This window comes from Dermacentor variabilis, chromosome 8 (genome assembly GCF_050947875.1).
Source record: "Dermacentor variabilis isolate Ectoservices chromosome 8, ASM5094787v1, whole genome shotgun sequence".
Classification (NCBI taxonomy): domain Eukaryota; kingdom Metazoa; phylum Arthropoda; class Arachnida; order Ixodida; family Ixodidae; genus Dermacentor; species Dermacentor variabilis.
The window spans coordinates 55,120,868-55,136,039 of NC_134575.1; the positions used below are offsets into that span (position 1 = coordinate 55,120,868).

A 15,172-nucleotide genomic window follows, 5' to 3' on the forward strand; every position below is an offset into this window, starting at 1 on the left:
ATATTTGTTTGCAAGTACCAGCCTCAATTGGTCTGCTTTTACCCTTACTGCGTCTAGGTTGGCTTCGTTCTTCTTGGCTAATCTTACACTTTCTCTCTTTATATTGAGGTAAATCCTATACCTCACTAGCTTAAGATCACTCTTTACCCCACCTAACACATCCACATCCTCCACTATGCTGGGGAGAACGTATGAAACCTATTTAATTTCCTGTTTCTTCATTAGGACTTTTCCAGGTCCAGTTTCTGTTCCTACGCTTCTTGAAGAAGGTATTCACTATTCGGAGCTTATTTCTTTGTGCGAGTTCTATCACCATCTCTCCTATAGTGTTGCTAGAATCAATGCCGAAGTTGTCAACTGCTTGTCCACCAGCCTCCTTTTTCCCCACTTTTGCATCGAAGATGCCTATGACTACAGCATATTGAGTTTGCACTTTTCTCATCGCTAACTATACATATTCCCAAAATTGCTCTGCTTTCATCAGTGTGAGTGGAACTTGGAGCGTAGGCTTGTACTACCTTTAATTTATACCTTTTATTATGTTTTATTATGACTACTGCAACCCTATCACAAATGCAAAAAATTCGTCAATGTTCCCCGCTACGTTGTTATGTCTTAGGAATCATAACCTGTATAGCTTCTTATCTGGCAGACTTTTATGGAAGAGGCCATGCCACTATTCTGCAATGTATAAGCCCCACCAGTTCTTCTAATCTCACTAAGGCCAATGATATCCCATAAAGTGTCTGACAGTTCCTTGAAGAGTCCTGCTAAGCTAGCCTCACTCAAGAGGGTTCGGGTGTTAAAGGTAGACATGGTCAATTTCATTTGGTCGCCCGTCCGAACCCAGAGAATCTTAGCCCCCTTTGCTGCATTGCAGCTCTGACGAAGTGCTTCTCTTGCGGAACACATCTCGCCCGTCTCTGTGTTTTTCTGGACTTCTTACTGCACCTGTGGGGTCTACCGCCCCCTCCATCGCGGTGATGGATGTACAACACCCCGAGGATCCTCCCGGTTCCCGTTCACCCGCGGACATCGGCTCGAGGAAGCGAGGAAATACGTCGTGTGGTAGCGAGGACACAGAGCTGTACTGCGCATCAGGTGACGAGTCCTCGGAAGACAGCTTTCGACTTGTGCAGTACCGCAAGGCCAAACGAAGAATTATCAACTCATCTTCGGCGTCCAGCTCGAACACTGTGAAAACAGCTCCTCAGCGATGGCCTCACTCCATCCTGTTTGTGCCACAGAACGGTACCGACAACCTGCGCGTCCTCAACAGGCAAGCACTCTCCGTGTATCTAGAAAACACTGTGCCAAATGAGATCAAGGATGTTAGGATAAATACTAGGCGAAACATCCTGGCAATTGATGTGATGAACCCGAGTGCACTGACCATACTACAACATGTAACGCAGCTGGGAAACATCAAGGTCCGATCCATCGTGCCAACTAATGGTGCCACAATAACAGGAGTCATCTATGACATTGACAATGAAATATCTAATGCAGACCTCCCAATTCTCATAAAACCAGCAAGCGAACACAACGTGATTTTACATGTTGGTCGCCTCGGCAACACACGTTGTGTGAGGATAACCTTCAAAGGCGACTGCCTTCCACCCTACGTGACGGTCGGCCACTTTCGCCACCAGGTTCGACCTTTTATTCCAAGACCAATGCAATGCTTCAATTGTCAGAAGATTGGACATGTGAAGGGTGTTTGCAGAAATTCGGCCGTGTGCCCTCGATGTGCCGAACCCAACTCAGAAGACAACTGCAGCGCAATTACGTTCAAGTGTCCTAACTGTCAAGGTGATCACTGCGCCTCTTCCAAAGAGTGTCCCCAGATCAAGAAAGAGATCACCATTCTTAAACAAATGGTGAGAGACAACTCTACCCACAAAGAGGCCGCTGTGAAAGTACGGCGAAGACGACGTCACCGACGAAGGTCTTCACGGCTGAAAACGTCAAGCTTTCAGGAAAAGTCCCCTCGTCAAGCATCATCATCAGCAGACGTTTCCAGCACTCCGAGCACCAATGTTGGAAGGGAGCAAACTGCCAGATCTCTCTCCACAAAGGAATGGCCGCCACTTCCGCGTACACGACCGCCAGAAGAGAAGCAGAAAAAGCCGCCCCCAGTACAGCAAGGTGCTGTATCCGAGGAGTCGCGGAAAACAGATGAGCAAGTGATAGCACTTATTAGGCCTTTAATGAATGCCATTCGCGTGCTGCTAAGCAACATGCACACACCGTCTGCCAGAAGTGCGCTTCAAGTACTGGACGCTCTGAGTCCGGTGCTTGCCACCCTTGAGTAGATCATGGCCCCACAGCCACGGTCTTTTAGGGAAGAAGTCCGACAAGCAGCTATTTTTCAGTGGAATGCCCGCGGACTCAGAGCGCGCCTTTCGGATTTCCGTCGCTTCGTGTTCGCCAATATGTTTCCCATTATCGTCATTTGCGAGCCGAACTTATCGAACAAAATCAGGCTTTCTGGATATGAATCATTTATGTCGTCAGCTGTTTATGAAAACAGTAAGGTTTTGGTGTTTATTCGCCGTGACCTCACCTACACTCATCAGCCTGTACCACCTAATGACAGTAATCAATATATATGCCTAAACGTAAGGAAAAAGAATCTGGCCTTCACTTTTGTAGGCGCCTACCTATCTCCGTCAAGTCGATTTGATTGCAAAAGACTACGAGACATTCTTTCCTCAACTTCCGATCCCTAGGTCATCACTGGAGATTTCAACGCCCATCATACACTTTGGGGAAGTCCGATCATCAACGCAAGAGGCAGAGCTCTGGTATCTTTCGCCTCCAGTAATGAACTTTGGCTGCTGAATGATGGAAGTCCTACGTTCTTACGTGGCTCCACGTACAGCAGCTGTCTTGACTTGGCTTTCGTCTCACGAAGCCTAGTCAGACGTGCAGGGTGGTTTGCGGGCATAGAGACGCACGGAAGCGACCACATCCCCACGTACATCAAGATCAGAGGATTGACCGCTTCCAAAATACGGGATACGATCCAAAGAGTGGACTGGCCTAACTTTCAGTCTATTATGGAAGAACACTGCGTCGCCACTCCATCTTTCGACTTGGAAGAGGCAATCAAGAGCGTGGTGCAAGACACTATGCGTACTCTAACATGCTCCTCGAAACTTAATGATTTTGATGTGGAACTAGAACGACTTCGAGCAATCCGACGACGTGCTGAACGAAGATACCGACGTACGAAAACAATGGACGATCTACGGACCGCCAGGCGCACGCAAAAGAAGATACAGCGCTGGTTAGACAAGCTCGAATCGCAACGTTGGGCTGCCTTCTGTGAGTCGCTAGATCCACGCAAGCCTTTATCGCAACTATGGAGAACGGTGCGCGGACTGCGGACACTTCCCGTACAGCGATTCCCATTCAAGGCACTTGCCCTCTCTCAAAAGAGATCGGAGATTGACGTGACAGAGGATTTCTGCGCCAGATTATCCGGCCAACTCACAGCTACCAACATTCCATCGCCTTCGAGCAGCTGTCCGCCACCACGTGATCATCGGTTGGATCTACCATTCTCGATCCACGAACTTAAGGCAGCATTAGCTTTCTGACGGAATTTCCTACCGAGCTCTGTGTCACCTGGGGGAGCGAGCGAGAGGGGTTCTTCTTGAGGTGTACAATGAATCTTGGAGAAATGGCACGCTACCAACAACCTGGAAGACGAGTCGCCTTGTTCCACTGCTGAAGCCTGGCAAGTCGCCGTTGGAGCTCTCATCATATCGCCCGATCGCTTTGGCGAGCTGTGTGGGCAAAGTAATGGGGAGGATGGTCCTAGGACGCCTGGAGTGGTACTTGGAGTACCACAACACCTACCCAGATGCCATGGCGGGCTTCCGACGCGGTCGATCATCGATCGATAACGTCGTCGACCTGGTGACCTACATTCAACATGAGAAACACCGTAAGCGTCTCTGCGCATCCTTATTCCTCGACGTTAAAGGGGCGTATGACAACGTTACGCATGAAGCCACCCTCTCTGCTCTCGCAGAGGTAGGAGTGGGTGGTCGGACGTTTCAATGGATAAGGAGCTATCTATCCATACGATCCTTCTTTGTAAGCACCGAGGAAGGCCATACTTCCCTACATTATAGCTACCGCGGCGTCGCCCAGGGTGATATTCTTAGCCACGTGTTATTTAATCTAACACTAATTGCTCTACTTGAGCACGTGCCAACCACAGTCAGGCTATCAATGTACTCAGATGACATCTGCATATGGACATCTGCAGGAAGACGCCTACAGCTGCGAGCGAGAATTCAGAAAGCCGCGACACAAACTGCTATCTACCTCCGTAATCGAGGCCTGGAAATTTCCTCCGAGAAATGCGCACTAGTGCCATTAGGCGCAAACCCATGGCAAACTACAGTGTAACGATAAATGGCCAAATAATACGACGGGTCCGATCGTACAAGTTTCTAGGTGTCATAATCGACAGGGACTTGTCATGGAGCCCACACATATCTTACGTGAAAAAACGGTTGACAGGCATCTGCCACCTGTTCAAGTTTTTCGCTGGCAAGACCTGGGGAATGTCGCCTAGTGCCATGTTACAACTGTACAGGGTGCTTTTTCTGGGATTTCTGCGATACAGCTTGCCAGCAATAAACAACACAGGCAAAACGAATCTACGCACAATACAAAGCCTTCAGGGTCAAGTGCTCCGGATCTGTCTAGGCCTGCCTCAGAGTGCTTCAACAGTGGCTACGATAGTAATCGCTAGAGATCACCTTGTCAAGACCCACATAGAAATTGAAGTACTCAGGACCCATATAAGGCATCTAGCCAGGACTCCTCGTCACCATTTAGCCTCTCTACCAGCGGACAGGCCACACACATCTTTCAGCCAAACGATAACTGCATATGATGAATCATTGCCAGCTTGTTTCACTCCGGCTGCGAGACCTTCGATCCCTCCATGGTGCCTCGCTCAGCCAAAAATCAACCTCGCAATACCTGGCATCTCGAAAAAAGCTGATCTGTCATCACCAGCCCTTAGACAGCTCAAGCTACTATATTTGTACGAGAACTACCGTGACTCTACGCATATTTACACTGATGGATCTGTCCTTCCAAGCAGCTCCGCGGCGGCAATCGTCATACCAGCGAAAGCTACAACAATCAAGTTTAAGACGACCCACGCGACAACATCGACGGCAGCAGAGCTCGCAGCGCTCTTTACTGCTCTTCATCACATTGGTGATGAACCGCCACACAAATGGACAATATTCTGCGATTCGAAGGCGGCACTGCAGTCTCTACTGTCACCTTTACGACGCGGACCGCACGAACAACTAATATTCCATATTACAGAGACATTACACCATATAAGTGATGCAGGCCACGAAATAACCTTTCAGTGGCTTCCAAGTCACTGCGGCATTATCGGCAATGAACGGGCGGATCACGCTGCCCGCTCAGCCCATACTGAGGAGCGCCACGTCCCAATTCCTCTTTCTAGAACTGACGCGGCACGGAAGCTCCGCCTACTTGCTCGGCAGTGTACCGCGTCGCAATGGAATGAGCCCCATTTAAAAAATACGCGACTGTACTCACTTGATCCCACACTAAGTCTTGGAGCGCCATCACAGCTCCGCCGTAGAGACGCCACACTTTTATATCGACTTTGGTTGGGCGTTGCCTTTACTAAAGCCTATGCCTTTCGCATAGGGATGACCGACACCCCAACCTATGACCACTGCGGCCATGAAGAATCAATTGGCCATATTTTGTGCGCCTGCCCGCAGTACAGTCCACAGAGGGCATGCCTTAGCCACGAACTTGACCAACTGGACGACCAACCGCTATCCGAAAAAAGAATTCTGCAACATCGAAAGGACCTACCGTCACAGAAGAAGGCCGTGCAAGCGCTTTTGCGCTTCTTGCGATCTACCGGCCTGTGTGAACGACTTTAACTGGAACGCCTTTTGTGCGTGTGTCTCCATGTGTGCGCGTGCGTGTTTTTTTTTGTTTTTTTTTGCGTTTTCCTCTCTGTCATCTTTCTAACCCCTATCCCCCATCCCCAGTGTAGGGTAGCAAACCGGAGACTCATATCTGGTTAACCTCCCTGCCTTTCCTCTTCATTCTCTCTCTCTTCTCTCTGACCGTCGCCATGGTCAGGTGCTTCGCAGCTGCTGGTGACTGAAGGCCATGGGTTGATTGAAGCAGTCATGCGGCATTTAGTGGTCGAATGCTGCACTCAGGAGGCCAATTAGCAAATTGTGAAATATTTGTACATCTTAGTTCACTGGTGAGTGCTTTGCTTTGATAGTATTAACCAAATTACAAAGCTGGTTTACAAGTGCCTTATCAAAAACAGCTGTTCACGCTGATTGTCTGGCTTTCTGTACATTCAGCCAGCATGCAATATCCCCCGGATCATGAGGATTTGTGATTAATTTTAGTAGGCTGTGAGCTTCACATACAAGATGTACCAACAAACCCATATTAGTACCCTTATTGTCTAGTCGTCGTCCTGTTGATTATTCCCAATAGTCTTTTGTAGTTTTAAAGTTAATTTGTTATGGGGGGGGGGGGTTACCAGAACAAACGCTTTCGGTAAATCAGGCAGAATTACGCCGGTTTGGCTACAACCCTTCATTTGAGTGGAAATCGCTCAGATTTGAGTGGCATGAAATGTGTCACGCAATATGTAAGCGTAGAAGCCTTGAAGCGCGACCAAAGGCTGTTAAAGTAAGTCGTATCGATCGTGAGGTCTGAAAAGATTTCAAATTCGTGAATTAAGTAGGGTCAGAATGCTGGCATCATCGGCTTTATGGGAATTTCATGCCGCGTTTACTGATGATTGATTGTGGTGTTACGCCAAATCCTGGTTGAAGCTCACAAATTGCTATGTGGGGATGAGAAATTCGTGGACGAATAATAACGACTGCTTCATTAAACGGAAACTGATAACTAATCGATATTCGGTCGATTATGCTTTTTTTCGTCATCTTTTATGCGCGTCGAGTTTAAGACAATTTCGTGTAAAATGACATTTATTATTAGAACGAATAGTGTCTTTGATGACTGTGACGTGAAAGGCATGTTATTCCAATCGATCTCGGTAAGGTCGAAATCGCCCACGATGATAAGGCGAGGATTATGGGCGTGGCTTCGAAGATACCCTTGAACGGCTGGTATGCATGCATGCCCCAGGGAGACGCTTCTGTAAAGACACCCAGTGACAACGTTAACTCCATCGCAATTAATCTTCAACGCTTCCTCAGCACCCACAACATCGTGAAACGGGATAAAAGGAGTAAATTTGTTTATCAGCCGAGCCACACCTCTACCACGCGTGGGCCGATCTTTTGGAATTACTGGGCATTCGGGAGCGGGCGGAGGGGTGCGATTCCTTCACTAATTGTATCAGAGATGGGCCAAGTTCCGGCGATAGTCACTATGTATAGTTATTAACCAAGCAGTAGTTCAAGTGATCAGGTTTGATTTACTATGCTTCGAGCGTTCATTGTCAGTAAAGTTATTTCGATTAAGCGTTTTCTCGATTATTTGACCAATTCATTTTGCCTTCGTTTTGAATACTTACATAACTTTACACTTAAAAGACAAGGGCAAGATTAACTACGACACTCATGAAACATAGCCGACTGCAATTTAGTTAATGCACTTAAGCGTACCTGCTCTCATTCCTTTTTTTTTTGTAATTAGACCCACCAATTCGGACCGCTACATATAAATTTCTGGAACGAAGAGAAAGCGACCCTTACCAAGAACGTTGCTCGTGGAAACAAGCGTGTTGATATTAAGGAAAAGCTTGAAAAGCTGCAGAATTGTCAATCCCTCAGAAAGTTCCTACATATGTCGCTTTGCTCCTGTAGTCCCGTGCTACGAGTACGTGTCAAGAAACCTGCTTTGACATTTTGTTTAAAATTATATATACACCGTCACACAATATTCACGCAGCTGGAAGTGACGTTTTTTTCTGTGGAAGCGCGAAGTCAGATGATGCATCTAAAAAATAATTAGAACAGGTGGTGGTGATTCAGTGAGCAGATTATTAGTAAGAAATTGTTCTAATTGGTTCAACAAAATATGCGTCACAAAGTGTAGTTTAGGCTCGCGCGACAGCTTCAGTTAAAGATAAAAAAAGGCATGGGGATGTTGCACTATTGAGACCAGGAGCAGTTATTAAGAACGTCATGTTGCGGTTCCTCAGAAGGAATTGTTCATTGCTGTCGATGGTATACCTGCTTCCATAGTTGGAACATCTTAGTAGGGACCTTAAAACGTGTATCAGCTTGGTACTTCTTCACAGCATTCCTTATAAACAGTCGCATCAAAATAAACTCAAGCTAAAAAATCCATCCTGGATTTCTTTAGAGCTTCGTCATAAAGTCTGTTTCAACGGCCGTGTTAATTATTCTCACCGTCCTTTTCAACCAGGCTCAGCTGCCTTTTTACAAAAGTATTCGAACCAGTCTTCAGTGAGAACAGTGGGGCTCAAAGTACAACTATTTTTTTGCCATATAGAAACGTGAGTTCCATGAAATCGTCGCCGCGCGAAACGCGCCATATGATCTATGGGCGTGTGGAAGCGTGCGAGGGTGAGCCGGCGATCGCGGCTCCATCTCGCGCACGAATGAGCGGAAGCGCTTCGTCTCCGTAACGCGCGCAAAGCTACGGGGGGGGGGGAGGAGGTTAGGGAGGGGATGCGTTCTCCACCGGGTGCTCTGTGCGGCCGCTGCGAGCTGCTGCCTTGAAAGACTTCTTCGACGTGTACAGAGCCCGGCGGCAGCATGGGCACTGACCATCGCGCCTAAATCTCGCGCTCCATATATGGAACAAAGCACGGAGACAGCGCGTGAGGAATGGGGGAAGGGGGGGGGGTGCTTCGACTCCGCCAACAAGTGTTGTAGATCGCACGGGCGTGCATGGTCGGGCATGCCGTATGTGGAAAGGGATCTGCAAACGGCTGATACCTGATACCTGATAACTGCGTGCTATGTTTTTTGCCGCTTTTGCGTTGAAGCAATAGACCGTACGAAGGTGAGATCGCTCACCCTTTGTGCCGCGCTTGCTCACAGCAGCGTTTTGACAGCGGCCATCCCCGCTCATCGAGTGCAATGTGTTCGTGTTTGTTTCTACGCGCTGACGGCATGCTTGTCAATTCAGTTGGTAAGCGAACGTTTCCAAGTGTATACGATCGATAAAACTACTATCCTTACTTTGTATAGCTGTGTAAAAAGTTGCTGTCGCAATAGATGCTTCACCTTTCATGCTAATGCGACTTTTTTTCTAATTTTACGAAAGTCGCTAACCTACGCATAAAATGTCACACACGATTCAAAAAAACTTGCTGTGTAAAAAGCGGCTGTTGATATTATCGAGCTCGGAGGTTTCTAATTGCACATAAAGAAGCCACGGAACACACATCCTACACATGTTGAACAGCACGCTGCGAATAAATATTCAGAACTTTACAGCTGGTCACAGACAACATGTTTTCTAGAATCATCTATAAGGCCAATTAAGCAGAAGAACGTCAGCAAGGAATGCTTGCCAAGAAAGGTCTTTCCTGAGTCACACAGAGAATCAAACTAAAGAAATTGTAGTCTTTATGTCGACACTTTGACGGAGAGAGAACAATTTATTGAAATGATGGTTCTGTGTTTGTGTGGAGACGTGGGTAAGGGGAAGAGAAGCTTCCTCATAAAGGAAGCTTCCCATGCGCAGCGCTATAGCGACATAAGTGTCTTCTTGATAGTAGCCCTATTAAACAAAGTATGGGTTTTTACGTACGGAAACAACAATCTCATCATGATCAACATGATCATGTCTCTCGCAGACTGTGAGGTTGCAGGATATAAAACCTATTTGTATATCGTCTACGTAGACAGAATAGAAAATAGATGGTGGTAAAGATGCACGAAGCGTGTTCATCTTTACGACAAAGAGCATGCAGCTGAGTACGCCACCCTGGGGTACCCCAGTTTCCTGTATAAATGTACGCGACAGTGCAGGACCTATTTTCACTCGAAATGTACGGTTCTCTAGGTAGCTCTCTATAGTATTTAGCATATTGCCGCGGATACCTAGCGCGGAAAGATCGCGCAGGATTCCGTACCGCCAGGTTGTGTCGTATGCTTTTTCCATATCCAGAAATACAGATAAAAAAGATTGCTTGTGCACGAAGGCATCGCGAATGCTCGCTTGGATGCGCACAAGATGGTCGGTTGTAGATCGCCCTTCCCGAAAACCACATTGAAATGGGTCAAGCATTTTACTGGACTCTAGGAGATGCACGAGACGGCGATTGATCATTTTTTCAAATACCTTACAAAGGCAACTTGTCAGGGCTATCGGGTGGTAACTTGCCACTGAGGAAGGATCTTTGCCTTGTTTCAAAACCGGGATCACAATGGCTTCTTTCCATGTAGTCGGGAAGTATTCCGCAGCCCAAATCGTGTTGAAAATTGTGACTAGTGTAACTTGGGTGTCTTTATGTAAGTTTTTGATCATTTCATACATGATTCTGTCAGATCCCGGTGCAGAGCTCTTGCATGCGCTCAAGGCAGCTCTCAACTCGGCAATGCTAAAAGGACAGTTGTAAGGTTCATTCTGTTGACATTTTCTCATGAGTGGCTTACATTCTTCTATTTGTTTATGTTTCAGAAAGGATTGCGGGTAATGGTTGGCACTTGGCACGCTCTCAAAGTGCTCCCCAAGTGAGTCCGCCTGATCTTGTAGGGTATCGCCTTCTGTGTTTACCAAAGGGAGTGCATGTGCTTGTCGCCCTCTTATCCTATTGACCCTGTTCCAGTCTTTCGCCTCATCTCTGAACGAGTTAATACTCGATAGAAACTTATGCCAACTTTCTCGTCTGGCCTGTCGGCGGGTTCGCCTGCCTTTGGATTTTACTTTTTTAAAGTTAACTAGATTCTCTGCAGTGGGAGAAGCGCGTAGCAACCCCCACGCCCTGTTCTGTTTTTTACGAGCGATCCTACAATCGTCGTTCCACCATGGGACACGCCGTTTGCAGGCCAAGCCTTTTACTTCTGATATGCATTTAAATGCGACATCTATTATGAATGCTGTAAAAAACTCGACTGCAGCGCCAATTCCTAACGAAGACAGGTCAGCCCATGATATACTAGTTAGAGATCGAAATTTCTCCCAATCAGCTGTCTCAATCTTCCACCTAGGAGCGTATGGTGGATATTCGTTTTCTTTATATGATCTTAGCAGTATAGGGAAGTGGTCGCTACCGTAAGGGCTGTCGGTAACTTCCCATTCAAGTTCAGGCAGTACAGACGGGGAGGCTATACTAAGATCTATTGACCAAAAGGATCGGTTTGCAAGAGAGTAATATGTGGGTTCTTTCTTATTGAGAAGGCACGCTCCAGAAGAAAAAAGGAACTGTTCAACAAGGCGACCTCGCGCATCTATACGAGAGTCGCCCCACAGGGAGCTGTGCGCATTGAAATCGCCAAGAATAGCATAAGGTTCTGGCAATTGATCGATCAAGGAGTGAAATTCATGTTTGTTCAGTTGGTAATGCGGGGGTATGTAAAGGGAGCAAATGGTGATGAGTTTGTTTAGTAGGACAACTCGAACCGCCACAGCTTCAAGGGGCGTTTGTAGCTGTAAAGGTTGACACGCAATACTTCTATGAGTAAGAATTGCAACACCACCCGATGATGCGACGGCATCATCGCGATCTTTGCGAAACGTAACATAAGTACGGAGAAAGTTTGTGTGTTTAGATTTTAACTGTGTTTCCTGTAAACACAGCACTTTTGGATTATGTTTGTGGATAAGTTCTTGCAAATCATCAAGGTTTCTAAGGAGACCTGTGATGTTCCATTGAATTATTTGTGTATCCATGTTTAAGGTAAATTGGTGCTGCGTTTACGGAAACGGAGTGGATGCCTTATATTACAGAGCCCTTTCGAGGCCCTGTAATAGGTGTTTTGTTCTTTCTGAAGCGTTCGAGCGATTCTCGACGCTCCTTAGGCGTTTGGTGCGCCTTGGGGACAGGTGTAGTGTCCATTGCCTCGTGTGAGGCGCCGGACAAGCGCTCTTGCGAGCGAGAGGTTTTCAGAGGGAGTCCCGCCTTGGAGGGCAAGACCCCTGCGCCCACCAGCCCGGTGGTCGATGGGGCTCGCTGAGGGATTTGGCTGCGCTGGCCGTTGCCAGCGCTGGAAGGGGCCTCGGAGGTTGGGGCAGCCTCGGCTGCACCCACCTTCGGGGGGGATGGTCCCTTCTCCTCGGTTGACGGAGCAGCGCTAGCTGCAACCGCCGCGGGGGCAGATGGCGTAACTGCCGACTCACTGCCTGTGGGTCGGACAGCCGCCGGAGGCCGTTGTGACGCTGCCCCCTTACGCGCCACATCGGCAAAGCTGCTCTTAGACAGGCATGACACCCGCCTACGTGCCTCCTTGAAAGATATATTTTCTTTGACTTTGATTGTGACAATCTCTTTTTCTCTTTTCCAGGACGGGCAGGACCGCGAGTATGCGGCATGCTCGCCCTCACAGTTGACACAATGTGGAGTGTTCTGGCACGTTTCGAAGGAATGTTCTTTGTCACTGCACTTGGCACATGTCAGCCGGCCTCGACAGTTCTGTGAACTGTGGCCGAACCTTTGGCACTTAAAGCATCTAAGAGGATTGGGCACGTATGGCCTAACACGAAGTTTGATATAACCGGCCTCGATGGACTCGGGGAGGACACTTGAACCGAAAGTGAGTATCAGGTGTTTTGTTTGGATTTCTTTTCCATCTCGCCTCATCTTAATTCTTTTGACATTTATAACATTCTGTCCGCTGAAGCCCTCTAAGAGCTCAGCCTCAGTGAGCTCCAGCAAATCATCGTCCGAGACAACGCCGCGTGAGGTATTCATCGTGCGGTGCGGGGTTACTACTACTTGGGTGTCCCCAAATGAGACTAGCTGAGGCAGTTTCTCAAATTGCTTTTGATCGCGGAGCTCCAGGAGGAGGTCACCGCTAGCCATCCTCGACACCTTATATCCTGGACCAAAAAGTTCGGTAAGAGACTTAGATACAAGGAACGGGGAGATTGTTCGCACTTGTTTAGCTGGTATTTCTGCGTGTATTACATGAAAACGAGGAAAAGTCTGGACTTGGCGTCCGAAAAACTGGAAGATCTCTTCGGTGCGCCCTCGTTTCTGAGGGCGATCAGGGAGTTTAGGAAAAGCGTTTTCCATGAGTACAGTTGGGTTTTCGGCCGCAATGCCGACCACCCAACATGGAGCCCAACAGGGGGACGTGACAGAACTTTCTTCTAGAGAAACCCTGCCAACGCCAGCCGTACATCGCTGCTATAACCAAATACAGCATAACCAAGGCTGGCTAGCTACACAAGGTTAACCCTTGCCGCCGGGAAACTAGCAAGTGAGGAGAAGTGATGAGAAGACAGGAAAGATGAAAAAGGCGAGAGAGAAGGCGAAGATTGGAGAGGAGGACAGGAAAAGGCGACTGCCGATTTCCCCCGGGTGGGTCAGTCCGGGGTGCCGTCTATGTGAAGCCGAAGCCGAAGAGGTGTGTTGCCTCCGCCGGGGGGCCTTAAAGGTCCAAACACCCAGCTTCGGCTCAACCCCCAGGATCCCCTTTTCCCCAGACACGGCTAAGCCGCGCACGGCTACACGCGGGAGGGTCCAACCCTCGTGTGCTCGGGTACGTGGTGTCGCAACACACCAAACGCCTGCTGACGCAGACGCCCCTGCGGGGTAGTCAATAATGTACGGTAAAACTGCGATAGGCACTGGGTACAGTGGGCCAAGTGAATACGCCTCATGTGCTCTTTATGAGAATATCATGGCCCTTCTATGTCTAAATCATCAAGCGAAAAATGCGACATTTCCATTTGCAGCTGAAATTCTGTTGTGTAGCACAATTGTACTAAATAGGACACGCTTACCAGTATTTACTTGCAAGTTGTAAGTAAGTACGACACAATTGAAAGTCTGTTGTGTAGCACGATTGTACTAAAAGGACACGCTTGCAAAATGACACGCTTACATGATCTTTCCGAAAAAGCTCTCCGCTAACCGGGAGCCTGTATAAAAAGTTTAACGTTAGACTCGGCACGGAGAAACAATTGACCTTATCTTGACACTTCCCGGAAAGCAGCCTAAATCCCGCATTTTATTAATTTGTCATCACTACAGTGTTACAGACCTTCGGGAGCATAATTTCTTTATTATAGTCAACTACCTTTCGGAATAGCTCGGCCACTTATTTGCTTACATTGGTAAACCCCAGCGATGGCGTCTGGAAATATTAAAGTTCTTTCTTTTTCTGAATATTTATTTTATATATAACTAACTTTCACGCAGCACCTCCACAACAGGGCTGTAACATCGCGAGAGTCACTAATTTCTTTTCGTGTTGCGGCACATGTGGGTGTAGATAACGTTTCACTAAGTGAACTTTGAAGGACTAGGTTTCCGTTAAGAAACACAGCATGCTGTTGGTATTTCCTTTTCAGAAATGAGAGGTAAAGTGAACGGAGGGAAAAATAAAGCCGACTTGCGACTGCATATTACAGCCCAACGTCGAGTGAGGCCTATTTCTGTTGAGCAGATACACTAGGAATTTGAGTTGCTTGAGATCAGAGCGCACACTTTAAACATATGACATATGACATAATCATATGACCCAACTGATCGAAATGTTGCTTGCACGTAAGGCTTTTGACAACTTGAATAAATTTTTTTTCTCAAAGACTGTAAGTTTTCTTCACTTACGTAACTTAGCATGCACATACACGACAATATGCCGCCGCTGTTCCTAAATTCTATATCGAACATATCTCTTCGAGGGCAGCTTCCACGGCTCCGGAGCACTTGCATGCTTTATTTGCTGCAAAATCACTGGTGAACCAGGCACTATGAATTTCGCCTTTACATTATCAAAACGGCGTCGCAATTTTGACCACTATAAATAGAGTGTCTTAATTAGCTCAGCAAATACACTAATAAAACTTAGCGAAAACCTCATACTTCGGATGAAAATAGGCAGCCAACAAGTACAGAAAATGTACTCCGAATTGTTATCATCTGGCCAGGAACACTAATGTCATTCAACTGACCGGCCCTTATATGCCCCTTGTTTACATCAAATGTGAACTTCCTGTC

At 47.4% G+C, this 15,172-nt stretch overlaps 1 protein-coding gene across 3 annotated transcripts in view; it reads right to left on the bottom strand.

Annotated features, from left to right (window-relative positions):
* The window catches only part of LOC142591027 (uncharacterized), a 102,495-nt gene extending 94,585 nt beyond the window's left edge, over nucleotides 1-7,910 (bottom strand). For all 3 annotated transcript variants that reach the window (XM_075703403.1, XM_075703402.1, XM_075703404.1), the window contains exon 1: nucleotides 7,782-7,910. The gene's annotated coding sequence lies outside the window, so the exon portion shown is untranslated. The remainder of the gene's footprint in view (nucleotides 1-7,781) is intronic.
* Between the last annotated feature and the right edge of the window lie 7,262 nt (nucleotides 7,911-15,172).